The following is a 22612-nucleotide window of genomic DNA, read 5'->3' on the forward strand; positions in this document are numbered from 1 at the left end:
CTTCACTTCAGTTTGCTGAATGAAATATTTCTCACAAGTTCCACACAAAAATGATTCATTATTAAACTTTCCAATAATGAACCAGTAAGCTCTCACACAGAAGAACCGTACAGAAGTGATTGAAGATGTGTCTGTGTGGAAAAAGTGTTTGGGACTTGTGTGAGAGCTGAAGTGAGGGTTCACTTGGCCTTTTTGAATGTATTACATAAATTTGTGATTAACTGTGGCACAGTACATTCATTTGCTTATCAACCTCTCAGTTTCCTTGGTAACAGAGCTCATTGGTCAGGAAAAAGAACCACAGATAAATATGTGCAGTCAGATGAGCAGTGAGACTGCATTTAACGCTGTGGAGGATTTTCATTAAAATGTATATCGATTTTGTTGTTATACAAGGGTGGATCACAGATAGCGGCCTCTGTTTTTATAAATTTTTCTTAATTAATGAAAGTGTTGAAACTACGATACATGTTCTTTAGATGGTTTTGTTCATTGTGTTATGCTTCAGTTGTTGTTGTGGTTGACGTTTTGCCTACGCATGGAATCCAAATCGAACAATTTGAAATTACATTTTTTTCTTACCAACCCATATTGTGCTGTACTACAAAGAAATCATGTTTTTTGCTCCTCCCCTCACCCCACCAACAAAAAGTGCCCTATATTTTGGTGTCTTCTTTGCTAATGGTCATATCTTATGTATGTATCACTGTTCATATTAACTGCCTGGACATCAAAGTTTTTATTTCTTCTAAACCACATTCAAATTTCATTTTTCTTTCTATTTTGTGCAAAGAGACGGCTCAGTTGGCTAGTTCAAAAATGGATGCTAGTACAACCCCAATTCCAATGAAGTTGGGACGTTGTGTAAAATGTAAATAAAACAGAACACAATGATTTGCAAATCCTCTTCAACCTCTATTCAGTTGAATACACCTCAAAGACAAGATATTTAATGTTCAAACTGATAAACTTTATTGTTTTTGTGCAAATATTTGCTCATTTTGAAATGGATGCCTGCAACACGTTTCAAAAAAGTTGGGACAGTGGTATGTTTGCCACCGTGTTACATCACCTTTGCTTCTAACAACACTCAATAAGCATTTAGGAACTGAGGACACTAATTGTTGAAGCTTTGTAGGTGGAATTCTTTCCCATTCTTGCTTGATGTACAACTTTAGTTGTTTAACAGTCCAGGGTTTCCGTTGCGCCACACATTTTCAATGGGTGACAGGTCTGGACTGCAGGCAGGCCAGTCCAGTACCCGCACTCTTTGTTGTAACACGTGCAGAATGTGGCTTGGCATTGTCTTGCTGAAATAAGCAGCGATGTCCCTGAAAAAGACGTGGCTTGGATGGCAGCATGTGTTACTCCAAAACCTGGATGTACCTTTCAGCATTGATGGTGCCATCACAGATGTGTAAGCAGAAGCATGTGTGGCAGACATGAGGTCTTACTTAGCAGGGGGGTCTTACAACTCCACATTACATGGAGAAATGTGGCAGGGGTGGGATTTGAACCCGGAACCTTCTGCACTGAAACCACACGCATTAACCACTTGGCCACCACCCCTTCCTACAAGCACACAGTTGGTAACAGTGGATATTTTACCAAACTTGTTCCAGATTTCTGCAGCACCCTCAAAGTGAGAAAAGACTTACTGTAAAGATAGCACAGCCAACATAACTTTATCCAAGAGACTACAAGGTAGATGGGTATTTTATTTTATGATTATCATTGTTTTTTTAATTAAAGTGAAGCAGACATTGTTCATAAAATGGGGTGTTGCAAAGCAAGTCAGATCATTGTTCAAATTATTCCTTTGATACTAGATGCAAGCCGTCTTTATGTGTGTTGGCTTTATGGGTGTTTTTAAGCACAAACGGAAAACAGCATTTAGAACCATCTGTTCATGAGGGTATAATTATCTGCAACAACAAATTGATGTGTTTTCTTATGCTTAGAATGAGCCCTTGATAACTACAAGCAGGAAGTACCTGTATCTCACCAGATTTACGATACGATACACTTTATTGTCCCCTTAGGGAAATTTGTCTTGGACTCATGCTAAGTGCCTTTACAAAAGGAAAACAAACAGATACAAGTAAAAACACAACCACATCTATAACAAATTAACATGACAGGAAGTCAGGAGAAACACCGTAAGTATTGCACAAGTAAAAACCATTAAATGTTTAGCACTAAATTTGTTTGACACTGAAATTATGTATTTGATTTTTTTTATATTAAAATGATATATCTGAATTTTTTTGAAATTGAAAAAATGTATCTGAGTTTTTTTTAACGCTGAACTTTTGACAATGAAATTATGGATCAGAATTTCTCAGCACTCAATTTTATGGCATAGAAAAGACATATCTCTTTTTTGAGTATTCAATTTTTATCTGAATGTTTTTGAAACTGAAATTATATATGTGAATTTTTACCACTGAACTGAACCCAAAGAGCTCTGTTTAATATATTAAGATCTCATATAGCATCTATACTCAAGGTCCCCAAATTCAATGTAAAAAAAAAATTACACCCCAAATTTCACTTTAAAAATTTGCATACATATTTAAGATACTAAAAAAGCAGCAAAGATGTGTCAAACTGAACCAGCATCCAACCAATGAAGTTACATTCCACCGGTCATGTGATGCTAATGACCTACCAAATGATGAATTAATACACTTATCAAAGTACCACGTTTTGTGTGTGCAGTTCAAACCATTAGTATCACATACGTCTCTCTGCAAAATAATTATGTGCTGTAAATTTATACAATTCAATTTCAGACACATAATTTCAATGTAAAAAAATTCAAACAAAAAAAATCTTAAATATAATTTTAATGTTGAAAAATTTTAGAAAAAAAATCCTAAACATACTTTCAATGTAAAAAAAAAAAAAAAAGAACAAAAAAATTCATAAAGATAATTTCAATGTTGAAAAATTCAGTGCTAAAAGATTAATGACTTTTGAATTTCAAAATCTGGTGATATGATTTGTTTACCTGTGGAGGCTGCCATGGTGCATCACCATGTTGATACAGTAGAACAAAACGTACATGCTTAGTCTGTATTTCATATTGTGCAATGTGGCTAGAAGACTGGAGAAAATGAAGAGAAATCATTGGTTGCTCCTGTTTACACTGTCCACTGGTTGCTAGTGCAGGTTGACAAGTTTGAGAACCCACATTTTTGTGAAAATGTAGGATTATACATATTGCTTATCACATGTGAAGGCAAAAGAGCAAGAATCACTGAAGTCAAAGAAGCAAAAACATGAAGGGAAGTAAAATCAATACTGGTGACAGCATAATGTAACCTACAACATCACCGCTAGATGACATTATATAACGGCTGAGTGGATCCTTGTCATTTGATTGGTGGGTTGTATGTCACGTGACATGGATTATCTGTACCATTTGCCATTGTGTTTCATTTACCGTGCAATAGTTCTTTTTAGCGTGCAATTTTGGTACTATATGAAATGTGCTATTGCACCCCCTGACCAACGCGCGTGCTCACACTACTGAGGACAGCGTTTAGCTAAACATGGCGGGGTTTGTTTTGCTGACAGACGATGATTTGAAGGAGCTAACTGACTGTGCTAATTCTTCTAACACACACACACACACACACACACAAAACAAATCCAATACACTGTAAGCCATCTGGAGGCAGGAAGAGCTGTTAGGATGAAGCTAGGATGAAAAGCTGGACACATTTCTGACACGATTCGGTGGAGTGGGGAAAGCAGAGTGCACGGCGTCACAGACTACATCGTCAAAATTTTTTTTTTTTTTTTTACAAGTGACTGAGAACAATTTTGGACTCATGTTGGACTGCTGACGTCAACGCATCAGTGACAAACACCAAAATGTAAGTCCATTTTCTGTTGTTTATAAATTAATAAAATATTAAATGACAAGGATCTGTTTTAGTTGTAATATAAAACATATTTCACCTCATGAAATTTTCGTATCATTGAACTCATAAACATTCATTATTTATACTCAACAAAAATATAAACGCAACGCTTTTGGTTTTGCTCCCATTTTGTATGAGATGAACTCAAAGATCTAAAACGTTTTCCACATACACAATATCACCATTTCCCTCAAATATTGTTCACAAACCAGTCGAAATCTGTGATAGTGAGCACTTCTCCTTTGCTGAAATAATCCATCCCACCTCACAGGTGTGCCATACCAAGATGCTGATTAGACACCATGATTAGTGCACAGGTGTGCCTTAGACTGCCCACAATAAAAGGCCACTCTGAAAGGTGCAGTTTTGTTTTATTGGGGGGGGGGGGTACCAGTCAGTATCTGGTGTGACCATTTGCCTCACGCAGTGCAACACATCTCCTTCACATCATTCGTGAAGAGAACACCTCTCCAACATGCCAAACGCCAGCGAATGTGAGCATTTGCCCACTCAAGTCGGTTACGACGACAAACTGGAGTCAGGTCGAGACCCCGATGAGGACGACGAGCATGCAGATGAGCTTCCCTGAGACGGTTTCTGACAGTTTGTGCAGAAATTCTTTGGTTATGCAAACTGATTGTTTCAGCAGCTGTCCGAGTGGATGGTCTCAGACGATCTTGGAGGTGAACATGCTGGATGTGGAGGTCCTGGGCTGGTGTGGTTACACGTGGTCTGCGGTTGTGAGGCTGGTTGGATGTACTGTCAAATTCTCTGAAACGCCTTTGGAGACGGCTTATGGTAGAGAAATGAACATTCAATACACGAGCAACAGCTCTGGTTGACATTCCTGCTGTCAGCATGCCAATTGCACGCTCCCTCAAATCTTGCGACATCTGTGGCATTGTGCTGTGTGATAAAACTGCACCTTTCAGAGTGGCCTTTTATTGTGGGCAGTCTAAGGCACACCTGTGCACTAATCATGGTGTCTAATCAGCATCTTGGTATGGCGCACCTGTGAGGTGGGATGGATTATCTCAGCAAAGGAGAAGTGCTCACTATCACAGATTTAGACTGGTTTGTGAACAATGTTTGAGGGAAATGGTGATATTGTGTATGTGGAAAAAGTTTTAGATCTTTGAGTTCATCTCATACAAAATGGGAGCAAAACCAAAAGTGTTGCGTTTATATAATGGCTGAGTGGATCCTTGTCATTTGATTGGTGCTTTGTATGTCATGTGACATGGATTATTCATACCCATTTGTGTTGCATTGCATTTAGAGTGCAATTTGGTTCCATTTAGAGTGCAGATTTGGTTGCATATGTGTGATACCATTGCACTCTGCACACACACGCATGCACGCACACATACAGGCACGTGCACATGTACACACATGCACACAATGCGCACGCGCGGGCACATACACGTGCGCGCACATACACACATGCATGCACGCAATGTGTGCACACACACAAAACAAATCCACTGTGCCTAAGCCGTCTGACATAATTTTTATTTTTTTATTTTTTTTGCTGCATTGAGGAAATAAACAAGCACACACAAGCACCTTCCCGCTTGTGTGAGCACACACCGGCTTTTGTTTCTACTGTTGTTTATAAATTAATATAAAATGACAAGGATCTATTTTAGCCGTTATATAAAACAAATAATGAATGTTTTTACATTCTTTCAGTGGAACGAATATTTAATTTGGTGAAAGCTGGAACATACCATTCAACCAGGCATGGTATGTTCCAGCTTTCACCAAATTAAATATTTGTGCCATTGAACTCATAAACATTCTTTATTTGTATACTAAATTATGCACACTGTAGCTTTAAGGATATGCAAAATCTACTAAAGACTTGCCATTTACAACACAAACAAAAGACATAATTAAGGCATTTTTCAAAAACACATTTTAAAAAAACCCGGTATATTCCTTTAAATGTGACTTATTAATCATTCATGGGGGTTGGCTGCATTGCAGGTGAGCGTGGCGTGCTGCTATGTAACAGATGACAGCTAAGCTGTTCCCTAACACCCACCTAATGTATAAGCAGTTATGTGAACAATTCTGTTCCCTCATGGAGGCCCGTGCACTAACTTGTGTTGCATGTGGGTGAAGCCGCCGAATGGCAGTGAGCAACACATAGCTGAAACCAAACTGAACTTTGGCACCCATTGTGTGCACACGGCTGCCGTTAGTTTGAAGAGCAGCAGTTATCTGAATATGGTGTGCCAACACTGCTCTTCTCAGCTACCTCCAGATCTTGAATAGGTTCCCAAATGAGCCACTGTGCTCAAGCGGTGAGTTCATCTGGATTGCGTGTGTTTGAAAAGGAGAGTACTATTTTGTAATAGCAGCTGTGGCAGAATTTGTGCAACTCTGACAACAAGGAGTAATAAAAGCAGCTTTTTGTATTTGAAACAGATATGAAATAAAGTGGCTTTCTTGTCACTGTAGAAATTTATGCAAAAGAATACAATTCCTTCTCTTTTATGAAACAACAGTTATTGCTGTTTATTTGTAAAGTGACATTCACTGAGTGGTAACACGTCTTCTCAGCTGGCATACAGCGGTGGATCAGGAGGTTTTTTTCTTGGTGGCAGTAATTGAAGGTCATTCAACACAAACAGTGAAGTGGCAGTTTTGTAGTTATCATACAAATATGCCTTTTAAAGTAAGCAACTAGGCAGCACGGTGGCTTAGTGGTTGGTATGGTTGCCTCACAGCAAGAATGTCATGGGATTGATTCCCACCTGTGGCCTTTCTGTGTGGCGTTTTGGTGTTCTCCCCGTGTTTGCGTGGGTTCCTCCCGGGTGCTCCGGCATATATATATATATATATATATATATATATATATATATATATATATATATATATATATATATGTATATATATATATGTATGTATATATATATATATATATATATATATATATATACGAGGTCTATTAGAAAAGTATCCGACCTTATTATTTTTTTCAAAAACCATATGGATTTGAATCACGTGTCATTACATCAAACATGCTTGAACCCTCGTGGGCATGCGAGAGTTTTTTCACGCCTGTCGGTTACGTCATTCGCCTGTGGGCAGTCTTTGAGTGAGGAGTCGTCCACCCGCTCGTCGATTTTTTTCATTGTTTAGGAATGGCTCAGAGACTGTTGCTTTGTTTGATAAAAAATTTTTCAAAACTGTAAGGCACAACTGAGTGGACACCATTCAATAAATTCAGCTGGTTTTCGGTAAAAATTTTAACGGCTGATGAGAGATTTTGGTCTGGTAGTGTCGCTTTAAGGACGGTCCACGGCGCCTGACGGCGATCTGCGCTTCGAGGCGGCAGCGTCTCGCCGTTTCAAGTTGAAAACTTCCACATTTCAGGCTCTGTTGACGCAGTAAGTCATCAGAGAACAGAGAACTTTCAGAAGAAGTCGGCATGAGGAGTTTATTCGGACATTCCATTGTTAACGGTCATTTTGTAATGAAAGAACGTGCGGGCAGAGTCGCATGTCGGGCTGGACCCGACCGCGGGGGGCCGCGGCAGGAAAAACACCTCCGTGCTGGAAATCTTAACGGGCAAGTTGGAACATGCCCAAGCTGTTAAACAATTTCTCAGTTACTCACTTGTTGAAAGCCATTAAAAGCCGCCTGAATTCTACAAATGGTTTTCAACACGGAGGTGTTTTTCCTGTCGCGGCGCACACAGATTTGCCGAGTCATCACGGAAACGACTCGGCGAATTTGCGCGTACGTCCGCATAAATTCCTCATGCCGGCCTCTTCTGAATCTTCTCTGTTCTCTCACGATGTCCTGGGTGAATTAAGCCTTAAATTAGGATGTTTTCAGCTCGAAACAGGCCGACGACAGCGCCTGGAAGCGCTGCAGGACGTCCCGCTCCGTGGGAAGTCCTTACACCGACAGAAACACCCCATAATCTCTCATCAGCCGTTAAACTTTTCACAGAAAACCAGCTTAATTTCTCGAATAATGTCCACTCGGATATTCCTCACAGGTCCAGAAAAATTTTTGATAAAGCAACGCGCGCCGTCTCGAGCAGCGTGTGAAACAAAGGAATTCAGCCGAGAGGGCGGGACCACATCTCACTCAAGGCCTGCCCACAGGGAAATGACGTCACCGACACGCGTGAAAAAACTCACGCATGCGCACGAGGGTTCAAGCATGATTGGTGTAATCGCATGTCATTCAAATCCATATAGTTAAAAAAAAAAATAAAAGGGTCGGTTTATTATCTAAGAGACCTTGTATATATATATATATATATATATATATATATATTCATTCATTCATTCATCTTCTACCGCTTAGTCCAATTAAGGGTTGCGGGGGGCTGGAGCCTATCCCAGCAGTCATAGAGCGTGAGGCGGGGTACACCCAGGACAGGACGCCAGTCTGTCACAGGGCCACAAATAGACAAACACAGACACACCCACACACACACCTATGGACAATTTTAAAGAGTCCAATCCACCTAACCCGCATGTCTTTGGATGTGGGAGGAAACCGGAGCACCCGGAGGAAACCCACGCAAACACGGGGAGAACATGGAAACTCCACACAGAAAGGCCATGGGAAATGAACCCACGACCTTCTCGCTGTGAGGCAACAGTGCTAACCACTAAGCCACCGTGCTGCCCTATATATATATATATATATATATATATATATATATATATATATATATATATATATATATATATATATATATATATATAAAATGTTATCTTCTCCACACAGATTGCAATAGCCAATCACAGCTTAGCCTTTCTGTCCATCATTTACCTGTATTTTCGCATGCTTGGAGCCAGAAAGTTATGTTGGATCCAAAAGGATCCAAAAAGGCTAGGACCAAAAGTTGTATTGGAACGGTTCCCACTGACCATTAGCATTAGAGCTTACTGCCAATCAGAGCGCGGCATATGAAGGTCAGGAACTAGCTGACAGACGCTGGTTGAAAAAATGGCAACAAACATGTCAACAACACCAGAAAATTGTCTGCCAGCGAGGTTTGCTGAGTTCACAGAGGAGTAACTGGTGGAAATATTGAACTCCAAGGATGCTAAAAACACTAAGAAGGTAGACAAGCACGCTACTGATGTTTTAGAAGCATTCATCTGAATCAGTGATATGCTGTTCACAACAAAATTAATTGATCTAATTTACTTGACTCTTTGTTGTTTGCTTAATTTTGGAGGGGGAGTGGAGAACATAACAACTGATGGATCGCAAGTCGTCCAATATAGAGAAATATTGGATGAAGAAAAGTTATATTGGACGAGGCATAGCCAAGACATCCAGGATGTCTCTGTGTATGTGTGTGTGTATATATATATATATATATATATATATATATATATATATATATATATATATGAGAGAGAAAGAAGATCCACCACATGTGCGTGCACACACACGCACACACAGTAACAGTGAAGCAGGTGAATTGAAGATGAAATGTTCCTCAAGGTTCGTAGATATTTTTCCCAATGAATGCATAGAGTAGTTCCAGCTAGAAGATTTTGAAGAATGAGTCCTCATGAGAGTAGCACGGTGGCTTAGTGGTTAGTACTGTTGCCTCACAGCAAGAGGAGTGTGGAGCTTGCATGTTCTCCCGTGTTTGCGTGGGCTTCCTCCGGGTGCTCCGGTTTCCTCCCACATCCAAAGACATGCGGTTAGGTGGATTGGAATCTTTAAATTGTCCGTAGGTGTGCGTGCGGGTGTGAATGTGTTTGTTTGTCTGTTTGTGGCCCTGTGACAGACTGGCATCCTGTCCAGGGTGTACCCCTCTATAGGCTCCAGCTGCCCGTGACCCTTAATTGGACTAAGTGGTTGAAGATGAGTGTGTGTGTGAGTCCTCATGATTTTGGTTTCTAAGCCGCATTCTGCAGCTCTGGTGTGAAAACATTTTGTTTTTAATCCAAATTAGAGAGGTGAGTCAATGAACGTGAATGTGCTGGTCTGTTAAGTTTTTATAAAGGCCTTTTGTGCATTTTTGTTTCCATTGAAAGCCCCCCCGAGTCCATATTATTGAGTTCTTTAATTTGTTTTATTTGGTTTTATTTATTTCTTGTAGTTCTTTTATTTTTACTTTCAAATTCAAGGATGTACTTGCATTATGAGTGGCATAAAAAGTCTTAAAATGACAGTAGTATTGTTTTTAGCAGTTAATTCTGGGACTATATTTTGGCCATCAAAAGTAGTTATCATGACAGGGCTGCATATACAACGACATCTCTCCTCCACCCCGAACTCTGGCACTCCTTTACCGTCACAATAATCAAATCATTCACGATATCAGCTGTAATATTTCATTTTATAGGGACACTAGTGCATTGAGTCTGAACCCAAAAAGTCATTCTCAGAGGAAAACGAACTCCAGAACACAGTGGCTTATGATATTCTTTAATCTGCTAGAATGGTAGCAAGAAATGATCCATCAAAGAAGTCACTTAAAAATAAACCATCACATTGGAATTGCAGTTCTCCTCTCATCTGTCGAATTAGCTGTTTTTAAAAGCTTATGTAATTTTCTCTTTCTTCCTACACTTTGACAAAAACTTAATGAAAACTGCAACATATAACAGCATTACTGTTATGTGCAGACGCGAGTTGAGGAGCGCGACCAGCGTCTGACTGAACCCAGCGCTAAAATAACCAGAAAGCGGTTCCAAAAACAAAACAAATTTATTTTCCTTCTGTGCAATAACTGTGTACAACATAAATGTGCGGTTATCTGGTGAGGTGAAGGACGGCGCGCTCTCCAGCGCCCAAATGGATCGAAGCCCGACGCTTCTGGACCCAGACTCACCGCTGAACACCCCCCAGGTGGACACGACAAACTGACTCTGTGAAGGATGGAAAAGGTGAGGTAAGTCAACAGCTACAACAAATATCCTTCACAGGCACACACTATCAGCAACACATTCAGGTCTGAATTTAAGCTTTATGTAAATGAGCAGCTTCTCACAACAGGTGGAGGATCATCAGTCCGTACGCCACGGCAGTGAGAAGCAAACTGCACAATTCTCATCAATGTTCAAATATACTGCGTAACAAAATGCCAAATTACTATTAACGATCATTCAGACAATAATCACCGCTGATGTGTGCTGACAGCATGTGTCCCTCACCCGTCCTCCTTCACAGGCACGATGTGTCAAACCCTGGCGCGGTCCTCAGCGTCTCACAAACGAACGTCACAAGGTCGAGTTCCCGGCAGTTCTGCTTGAACCACTCATGGCTTAAATGCAGAACGCCATCTCATTATCTGCTTCAGCTGAAAGTCTTTAAGTTTACACGTGAACATCATCCACAGGTGCAGCTAATAATGCTGATGAGGATGAAGGACTCTTCTGCCAGCACCTTCTCCACAGACAAAAACCAGTTTGCATACCACCTGGAGAGCAAAGAAAAGAAAACAACACCAAAATGTCCAGCCAAACCCCCAACACACAGCAATTACATCACACAGAAGCATCATTACATAACATTTAAAGCAGAATATTAGGGCGTATGGAGTTGTTTAGACGCGGTTGGATTTATATTTGGTGGCGATTCTGAGTGTAAATGACGCTCAGAATCCGGTTCGCACTGAGTCACAGCGATGGCTTGACGTTTGTGAGAGAAGCAATAAAGATGTGCAGTAAAAGCGATTTGAGCTCTTCAAGTGACTAATCTTCCTGCTGCTGTGATGTAAGCGAGCGTAACTGAAAAACTATTGCAATAAGAAAATAAGACATCTTAACACTGAGCATATTATTTTTTGTTGCTTGGCATCTTTTGGTTATCCACTCGAGTGCTGTTGTTTCCATTTATTGTCCTCTGTTTTTTCCTTCTCCATCCTATTCTGTCACTCTTCTTGACTTACTCTCTCTACCTTTCTGCCCTTCTTCTCACCACATACCATGTCTCCCTCATCAGTGCATCTTCAAATAAATTATACATTTGACATAATGTAGTCAGCAGCTCAACATGCACATCACCAGCTTTGTGCACGTGGCTGCATAATCTCCAATATGAACATTTTTAACGTTTCAGCACCAACATTTGTGATTAGATTCTGCTTCAAGATGGTTTATATGAATATTTATATGTCACACGTGTGCAGACGTGGCTGATGACCACCGCATTGTGCTTCAAGGTGGAGTTAAGCTCCACTCGCCCCCTGTGAAACGAAATAGATCCTCCTCAGGTTTCATTCAGCTCCACGACTCTGCTCTATTCGACAAGTGTCCATTCGCTGTACCGTGGGGAGTCTGGATGCTGTGAGTTGGGATTAGTGAGCTGAGGCTCAGATGATCTTTGCTCAAGGGCGCATACAGCCTTTCACCCAGAAGGCCTTTGTATGCAGTCACAGAAACACTGATCTCGCCAAGTTGCTCCCTGACCATGAGTGAAGTGGGGTTTGCCCTGGTGAAAGCATGATGTCATAATGCCAAAGATCTGATGGTCTTGACAAACAAAATCAACATCTCGTGCGGTGCATTTGCAAAAGGTCACTTAAAAGCTTCCGCCCACAGGTCATTTGATGTAAGCTTTGTTGCCAAGCAAGACAGGAGGAGAGAAACGCAGATGTAACTAGAAGCACTCAGCGAGTGCAAACCTTCGCCAAGGCCATGGGGTCACTGACGCCATAACATTTACACGCTGTGGAATCATTGAACCTAAAAAAGTCTAACAATGATGTTTGCTCAGTAGTAAAAAAAAGTTTCATTTATTCATTATTCAACTAAACTGCAAATATATGAATTTTTTTAACATTTATGGAACACTTCTCTAAACAAGGCCATAAGGTCACTGACCCTAAAGAGATTCCCTCCTTGGCACAGTGATCTGTTTCTTTTTGTCTCTTTCTCTAAAATTGTATATAATAATCATTAGATTATTAACATATAAACAAAAATAAATTTAAGAAATATTACAATTTGAAAACAAATGCACCCGAACGTGATGACAGCTGCAACTGCTTAATGTTAACTTTTAACATTGAAAATGCCATAGACATGCTAACGCATTAGCATCGGGATCCGGCTCGTGATCCGGATCACCACTAAAATTTAATCACTTGTTCTTCTTGTCATTTCCAACCACTCCACAAAATTTCATGAAATTCTGTTCAAACCTTTGAGTTATCCTGCTGACAGACAGACAAACAAACAAACGCGACCAAAAACATAACCTCTTTGGCGCAGGTAAAAATGGCTATATGCTATGTGTAACGGAGGCCAGCAGGTGTCGCTGTGCAGATGTAGTTAGTAAATCTCACTCCCAACAGCTCAAAAGGATTCTCTGGTCACAAGGCCAGAGCCCTGGGTTTTAGCCTTCTGGTTAGAGAGCCCGACTTCCATGCCGGAACTCGTGAGTTCGCGTCCCGAGGGGAGTGAATGGGCGGAGTCATAACACAACGCAGAAGTGCAGCCGCTACATATGTAACTGTTGATCTAACACAGGTTGAGGTTGTGATTTTACACTTGTGTCCAGAATAAAATTAGTCTTTATGCAAAAGTCAAATTGTGCATTTTCCGGTGTTTATCTTATGAAGCTCATATGGGGTGTGCAGCCAGTATACCCTGAGTGCTGGTCCCAAGACCGGGGAAATGAGGAGGGTTGCGTCAGGAAGGACATCCGGTGTAATACAAGTCTACAAAACCATGCAGAGTACAAATTGTATTTCCATACCGGATTGGTCGAGGTTAGGGCCCCGTCACACTACAGCACGAATGACATACGAACAGTGATGCCGGTAATGCGTTATTCTAATCTAACCACCTTTTTTTAGTAACGAGAAATCTAACGCGTTAATCTTTCCAGATCAGTAATCAGATTAAAGTTACTTCTCCAAGTCACTGTGCGTTACTATTATTTTTGCATTGTAGGTCAATAGCAGCATTAAACTTGGTGCGTGGGCAGGAGGTCGGGGTTCGACTGAACTGCCCACTTTAAGCGAGCTGTGCGCTTTTCATCCACGGTTTTCTGCAGCAGCTACGACTCGTCGTCACCTCTTCAAGCACAGTGACAACAACACACCTGCACTGAGCTTTACAAAGACATTTTTATGCTTTTCCCCTCCTTTATTTAGAATTCTGAGCTGAGCCACTCCGTATCTGCTCGCTAAAAACAGCTGATCCTCAGCTCATCCTTAGTCAACAACTAACACTATTTTCCACTCAAATGCACCTAAACTGTTGCGAAAGTGTAGGTACACGGACCCACAACAGGGGGCGCAAATGAACGGACAATGGAGTAGGTCAAATAACAACACTTTACTGTTGTGAATGCGCACAACAAATACAACAGATTACAACAATGGTCAAAAGTCAATTCTCAAAGGTGTCGTGTGGGCAGGCTCGAAGATAGGAGACGCCTCTCCAAAGTAGAACCGGAACCACACGGTTTCCTCCGCCACCAGACCCCGGGAATACTGGAGCCGCCAAGTCCCGAACTCCCAGGTGGCCACTGCCTCCGCGTGTCGGACCTGGTACTGCTGGCGAGGAACAAAGAACAATTAAAGGAGGGCGCGTTTGCACCCAGGAATCCGAACGGTAGGAAAGCTACCTCCACCTCTCGTTGGAAAAGTAATCTCCGGAACAATGCACAAAATCCAAAAGGATACAATCCGTCAGCTGAGATACGTTACCTTCTAGGTAGAAACGATATCTCGGCAAAGAGGTGGAGACGTCGTTCTGCTGATATACTCCTGCCGATCAGATGATTGGTAACAGCTGTTGCAGGTGATGTGTGACAGCTGTCACCCTGGCTGCTCCTGTGAGGCGGCTGCGCCCTCTGGTGCCGGGAGCCCGCACTCCAGACAGGGCGCCTTCTGGTGGTGGGCCAGCAGTACCTCCTCTTCTGGCGCCCCACACAACATAAACTCTCTTTCTGAGGACCACATGATGTGAAAACGCAAGAAAACTTTCTTACCTGTAAATCTGGTCATGTTTACTGCATAAATAAACGTTATCCATTCTTTGTGATCAAACACCAAAGCAGGGGCGAATCCAGATGGAATGGGGGCATTGGGCAAGGATGTGCCCCCCCCCACAACACCCCTAGATTAAAGGTCCAGTTTTGAAGCCTTTTTTTTTACTACAACTACTAATACTACTTAAAATAATAATAATTTTGACAACTAATATGTTTAGAGAGAATTTAAATGTTAGAAAAATGTTAGAAAGAATTTAACAGTTACATTTATAAACAATATAGGTTAGAAATAGCAAGTTTTACTGTTACAGTGCTGTCAACAGTTAAATATGAGGTCAAGAAAGAGGTCTTTATTTTACTTTTTATAAAACAAGTATTTATTTTCATTGAAGTCAAGAAAGGGTGACTATAAAGTGAGTTTTGGCAAAACAAGTATAATTGTCATCCCTGGTTCTCAAGACCAGGCACCTAAGTGGCTCTACTCTACTCTTTTCTACTCTCCTGTTTTACTCTTCCTTTTTAGATATTTAGATATACCTTTGTATACTGGCATAGTTCCACCTTAGAATTGGAATATAATATACCTTACTGAATTTTCATGTTGAGGTGGTAGAGGGTTGTTGTCGGCAGCTGGGGAAAGTAACTAAAAACGTAACTAGTAATCTAACTTAGTTACTTTTACAATTGGGTAATCAGTAAAGTAAGGATTCAAGGATTCAAGGAACTTTATTGTCATACCAACTCACATTTCCATGTTAGCGGTACGAAATTTGTACTCAGGTCCCGGTTATTTAAAAACAGAAATAATAATTAAATATAACCTGTTAAAATGAATCAGAATAATAACCAATATTATGACATTTAATACCAAGTATAGATACATAACTATGATATTGTACTGGGAATGAATAAAAACCAATATTGCACATGTGTTGCACACAGGAAGTTTTTGCATATGGACAATTAAAGTGGTTTAGTGCAGTCTATATATATGAAGATGTAATTCTTATAGAGCACAGCTCGAGTTCAACAGCCTTACAGCCTCAGGGAAGAACCTGTTTCTGAGCCTAGTAGTTCTGCTCTGAATGCTCCTGAACCTCCTGCCTGAGGGAAGGAGCTGAAACAAACTGTGTGTGGGATGGGAGGAGTCCCTTAGAATGTGGAGAGCCCTTCCCCTACACCGTAATAAGTAGAGATCCGAGGTGGTGGGAAGGCTGCCCCCTACAATCCTCTGTGCAGCCTTTACCAACCTCTGCAGAGCCCCCCTCTCAACAGCTGTGCAGCTGCCATGCCACACAGTAGTACAGGTGCAGAGGATGCTCTCCACTGCACAGTAATAGAAGCTCCTCAAAATGGAGCTCCCAAGTCCAGCTCTCTGCAGCTTCCTAAGGAAATAGAGGCTTTGATGGGTTTTCCTGACCAAACGAGAAGTATTGGCACCCCAGGTGAGATCACTAGATATGTGCACACCCAGGTACCTAAAGCTGGAGACCACTTCCACAGCTGCTCCTCCAATATACAAAGGAGAAGGAGGGCCCTTGTTCCTCCTAAAATCCACTACCATTTCCTTGGTTTTCTTCACATTGATGCAGAGATTGTTATCTCTGCACCACTGCACCAGATGTTCCACCTCCTCTCTGTATATGGACTCATCATTGTCCTTGATGCATCCCACTACTGCTGTGTCGTCCGCAAACTTCACTATATGACAGCTAGGATGTCTTGCTGAGCAATCATATGTTAGCAGAGTGAACAGAAGGGGACTCAGCACACAGCCCTGAGGTGAGCCAGTGCTGAGGGTGATAGAAGAGGAGATGGTATTGTGGATCCTTACAGTCTGTGGACGATTGGTCAGGAAGTCCAAAACCCAATTCCCCAGTGTGGAGCTCAGACCAAGGGAGCAGAGCTTCTGCACCAGGGTCTGTGGGATGATGGTGTTAAAAGCGGAAGAAAAGTCCAGAAAGAGCAGGCGGACATATGAATTCCTGCTCTCCAAATGGGTGAGGGCTGACTAAATCAACAATGAAATGGCATCATCAGTGGAGCGGTTCCTCTTGTAGGCATACTGGTGAGGCTCTACAGTGACATCAATGGAGTCTTTGATATGGGCCATGACCAACCTCTTGAAGCACTTCATAACTACCGGAGTTAAAGCTATAGGTCGATAGTCATTCAGGCTTCTCACTGTAGAACATTTGGGGACGGGGACAATTGTGGCAGTCTTTAAGCAGGTGGGGACGGCTGCCAAAGTCAGTGACGTGTTAAAAATGTCTGTCAGCACCTCAGACAGCTGGTATGCACAGTCCCTCAATACCCGCCCCGGAATATTGTCAGGACCTGCAGCTTTCTGGGGGTTAATCCTCTGAAGGGTCTTCCTTACAACTGCTGTGGACACACTGAGGGGCAAAGGGAAAGGGAAAAAGTAACTAAGTTATTTTTTCGAAGGAGTAATCAGTAATCAGTAATTGGATTACTTTTTCAAAGTAACTGTGGCAACACTGCGTACAAATCACACGATTTGGAAAAAATAAACAGAATTCAAGCTGCATTTGGACAGGACAGACATTCGTACAGCCGTGTACAAATACCCAGAATGTAATACGAAGCCAGCTCGAATGATTTGCTCAGTTCGGAGTGCAGCAGCACCTCAGTCCAGGTCGACTACACAGAGTGCAGGTTGAATAAACCTTCCCCCATGAAAAAGTAAAAACAGAATAAAATAAAAAAGACAATGAATATAAACAACACAGCACGAAACTACACAATGCCAGCGACACCTGAGACAGACGAACAGACAGACATGCTAATCACTATGTCCCCCTGTATTTCATACCGGGGAGATAAAAAGGAAGGCACTCAGGGTGACAAATAAGAATAGAGGAAGGTGCACACAGGTGGACTAGGTGGTGGCAGGAGAGAGTGTAGCTAGACAGCATGGGATGGTGGTTTGTAGGATGACTTCAGAAGTGGACAAGAGGAAGAGAGTCAGAGCTCAACAATGGATCAGATGGTGGAAGCTGAAGGAGGAAGAATTTATGTGGAATTCAGTGAGCAGGTGAGAGAGGACAACTGGAAAAGAACTGAAGATGTGGTGAGGGAGGCAGCTAGGAAGGTACTGAGTGTGACATTTGGATAGTGGAAGGAAGACAAGGAGACTTGATGGCGAAACGAAGCTGTTCAGGAAACCATAAGGAGAAAGAAGATGGTGACAAAGCATTAGGATAGTCAGAGATGAAGAAAATAGATAGGAGCACAAAAAGATGCAGCGTGAGGTGAAAAGAGAAGTGCCAAAAGCTAAGGAAAAGGCATATTGCAAGCTGTACATGAAATTGAACAGTCAGGAAGGAGAACATGACTTATTCAGATGGTAAGGTGCTGACAAGCAAGGATAGTGTTTTGAGAAGGTGGAGGGAATATTTTGAGGAGCTGATGAATAAAGAAAATGAAAGAGAGAAAAGGATGGATGATGTGGAGAGAGCAAATCAGGAAGTGCAAGAGATTAGTAAGGATGAAGTGAGGAGCAGCTATGAAAAGGATGAAGAGTCGAAAGGCAGTTGGTCCAGATGACATTCCCAGAGCTCTCAAGTTGAGATACGCTTGTCTTGGATTAGGAATAGGTATGGTTGGGCCTACGTCACTTCCGCGTAGTTACGGCTGCCATTTGTGTCACCGTTGAAAACAAACTATACGCGCACTCACAACTATTGTTGATATAGTCGTCTTTACCGCTGTTTATTCGCAAAGGCCTGGTGATTTGGTCATGCCAAATGGCGTAGGTACAGTCGGACATCCGGGTCCCTGATGTGCGCGCACATAGCAACACACATATTAAGGTATTAAGGGCACTGCGCTGCGGTGGTTTGAATCATATTTGTCTAATAGATTACAGTTTGTTCATGTAAATGGGGAATCTTCTTCACAGACTAAAGTTAATTATGGAGTTCCACAAGGTTCTGTGCTAGGACCAATTTTATTCACTTTATACATGCTTCCCTTAGGCAGTATTATTAGACGGTATTGCTTAAATTTTCATTGTTACGCAGATGATACCCAGCTTTATCTATCCATGAAGCCAGAGGATACACACCAATTAGCTAAACTGCAGGATTGTCTTACAGACATAAAGACATGGATGACCTCTAATTTCCTGCTTTTAAACTCAGATAAAACTGAAGTTATTGTACTTGGCCCCACAAATCTTAGAAGCATGGTGTCTAACCAGATCGTTACTCTGGATGGCATTTCCCTGATCTCTAGTAATACTGTGAGAAATCTTGGAGTCATTTTTGATCAGGATATGTCATTCAAAGCGCATATTAAACAAATATGTAGGACTGCCTTTTTGCATTTACGCAATATCTCTAAAATCAGAAAGGTCTTGTCTCAGAGTGATGCTGAAAAACTAATTCATGCATTTATTTCCTCTAGGCTGGACTATTGTAATTCATTATTATCAGGTTGTCCTAAAAGTTCCCTAAAAAGCCTTCAGTTGGTTCAGAATGCTGCAGCTAGAGTACTGACGGGGACTAGCAGGAGAGAGCATATCTCACCCGTGTTGGCCTCTCTTCATTGGCTTCCTGTTAATTCTAGAATAGAATTTAAAATTCTTCTTCTTACTTATAAGGTTTTGAATAATCAGGTCCCATCTTATCTTAGGGACCTCGTAGTACCATATTACCCCATTAGAGCGCTTCGCTCTCAGACTGCGGGCTTACTTGTGGTTCCTAGGGTTTGTAAGAGTAGAATGGGAGGCAGAGCCTTCAGCTTTCAGGCTCCTCTCCTGTGGAACCAGCTCCCAATTCAGATCAGGGAGACAGATACCCTCTCTACTTTTAAGATTAGGCTTAAAACTTTCCTTTTCGCTAAGGCTTATAGTTAGGGCTGGATCGGGTGACCCTGGACCATCCCTTGGTTATGTTGCTTTAGACGTAGACTGTGGGGGGGTTCCCATGATGCACTGTTTCTTTCTCTTTTTGCTCCGTATGCATCACTCTGCATTTAATCATTAGTGATCGATCTCTGCCCCCCTTCTCGGCATGTCTTTTTCCTGGTTCTTTCCCTCAGCCCCAACCAGTCTCAGCAGAAGACTGCCCCTCCCTGAGCCTGGTTCTGCTGGAGGTTTCTTCCTGTTAAAAGGGAGTTTTTCCTTCCCACTGTGGCCAAGTGCTTGCTCATAGGGGGTCGTTTTGACCGTTGGGGTTTTTCATAATTATTGTATGGCCTTGCCTTACAGTATGGAGCGCCTTGGGACAACTGTTTGTTGTGATTTGGCGCTATATAAGAAAAAAGTTGATTGATTGATTGATTGACATAGTAATGAGCGAGCTGCTGAAAACATCCGCTGTCACGTTTATTTCCTACTTGACATCCATTGCGCTGTCATTGTTCTGTCACATTTTTTTCTACTTAATATACATCAGTTTTCACAGCGAATGCAGCGAATTGTGTGTGGAGCGCTACAGCCACAGCCAAAGCAGAAATGTGAAGCGTCTCCGCCAGCCACGCCCCAGGCCAATGAGGACAAAGTCGAAGCTTCATTTTGGCTCACCTCCTGCAGCTGCCTCTCTTGGTGAACCTGCTACAGCAGTAACCTCACCCAGACTGTTCCTGCCTCCAGCTGACCTGAGTGACCATGAGGACTTGCCTTGTCCAATGTCACATGATTACGTTGACATGGAACAGTTGTCCTAAAATGGAAGAGTTGGAAAGCCTGAAAGCGGAGAACTCACAGCTGAAGACAGAATGCGTTCCTGCGAGCCGAGCGGAATGAAGAGAGAAGCAGAATGTGGCGCTTTGGGAGTTCAAAAAAAAAACACACTTTTTGATCTTTTAACTTATCATGGTTGGGACAGCCAACTGCAACACATGATCATGGCATTCTCTGTGAAACTGGTGTATATTAAGTAGAAAAAACCGTGGCAGAACGATGGACATCAAGTAGAAAATGAGTGCGACAGCGGTTTGTTTGCAGCGGCTTGCTGGTTACTATGCGCATTGCTATGTGCACGCACATCAGGGACCCGGATGTTCGACCGTACCTATGAACATATTAGAGGGACAGCTCTGGTGGAATGGTTGGGAGACAAAGTTAGAGAGGTGAGATTGAGATGTTTGGACATGTGCAGAGGAGGACCCGGAGTATGAGGTCTGTGATGAAAAAAGCGGTCCTTTTTATTTTTTCCAAAAAATAAATGGATTTGATTCATATGTTTTGACGTCAGACATGCTTGAACCCTCGTGCGCATGCGTGAGTTTTTTCATGCGTGTCGGTGACGTCATTCGCCTGTGGGCAGGCCTTGAGTGAGGAGTGCTCCACCCCGCCCGTCGGAATCTCTTTGTCTGAATAGTCGCTGCGGACGGTGCGCGTTGCTTTATCAACATTTTTTCTGGACCTGTGAGGGATATCCGAGTGGACACTATTCGAGAAATTAAGATGGTTTTCGGTGAAAAGTTTAACGGCTGATGAGAGATTATGGGGTGTTTCTGTCACTGTAAGGACTTCCCATGGAGCGGGACGTCGCGCAGCACTTCCAGGCACCGTCGTCGGCCTGTTTCGACCTGAAAACATTCTAATTTAAGGCTTAATTCACCCAGGACGTCGTGAGAGAACAGAGAAGATTCAGAAGAGGCCGGCATGAGGACTTTATGCGGACATTCCACTGTTTTTTAATGAAAGACGTGCGCGCAAATTCGCCGAGTCGTTTCCGTGATGACTTGGCGAATCTGTGTGCGCCGCAACAGGAAAAACACCTCCGTGTTGAAAACCATTTGTAGAATTCAGGCGGCTTTTGATGGCTTTCAACAAGTGAGTAACTGAGAAATTGTTTAACAGCTTGGGCATGTTCCAACTTGCCCGTTAAGGTTTCCAACGGAGGTGTTTTTCCTTTCGTGACCCCCCGCGGTCGGGTCCGGCCCGACATGCGACTCTGCCCGCACGTTCTTTCATTACAAAATGTCCCTTAACAATGGAATGTCTGAATAAACTCCTCATGCCGACTTCTTCTGAAAGTTCTCTGTTCTCTGACGACTTACTGGGTCAACAGAGCCTGAAATGTGGAAGTTTTCAACTTGAAACGGCGAGACGCTGCCGCCTCGAAGCGCAGATCACCGTCAGGCGCTGTGGGCCGTCCTTAAAGCGACACTACAGACCAAAATCTCTCATCAGCCGTTAAAATGTTTACCGAAAACCAGCTGAATTTATCGAATGGTGTCCACTCAGTTGTGCCTTAAAGTTTTTGAAAATTTTTTTATCAAACAAAGCAGCAGTCTCTGAGCCATTCCTAAACAATGAAAAAATGACGAGAGGGTGGGCGACTCCTTACTCAAAGACTGCCCACAGGTGAATGACGTAACCGACAGGCGTGAAAAAACTCTCGCATGCCCACGAGGGTTCAAGCATGTCTGATGTAATCACATGTGATTCAAATCCATATGGTTTTTGAAAAAAATAATAAGGTCCGTTACTTTTATCACAGACCTCGTATATAAGGAGAAGGATGCTGAGGATATAGCCACCAGGCAGGAGGAGAAAATGGAGGTGAAACAGGAGGTTTGTGGATGTGCTGAGGGAGGACATGCATGTGGTTGGTGTAACAGAGGAAGATACAGAGGATAGGGTGAGTTGGAAACAATTGATCTGCTGTGGAGACCCCTAACGGGAACAACTGGAAGAAGAAGAAGAAGAAGAAGCTCAGCCGATGTTTGTTTTCATTGCTTGTTTTATTTCATTACTTGTT

General features: G+C 42.2%; 1 long non-coding RNA gene across 1 annotated transcript; it reads right to left on the reverse strand.

The window, feature by feature from the left end:
* Window positions 1-1872: 1872 nt before the first annotated feature.
* LOC117517489 lies at window positions 1873-18539 on the reverse strand. Its single transcript, XR_004562740.1, has 3 exons — window positions 18529-18539; window positions 9764-9774; window positions 1873-1969 (listed from the first exon to the last, which is right to left on the reverse strand). It is a non-coding gene; the product is annotated as an uncharacterized LOC117517489 (long non-coding RNA).
* Window positions 18540-22612: the final 4073 nt, after the last annotated feature.

The sequence above is a fragment of the Thalassophryne amazonica genome, chromosome 9 (genome assembly GCF_902500255.1).
Source record: "Thalassophryne amazonica chromosome 9, fThaAma1.1, whole genome shotgun sequence".
Lineage (NCBI taxonomy): Eukaryota > Metazoa > Chordata > Actinopteri > Batrachoidiformes > Batrachoididae > Thalassophryne > Thalassophryne amazonica.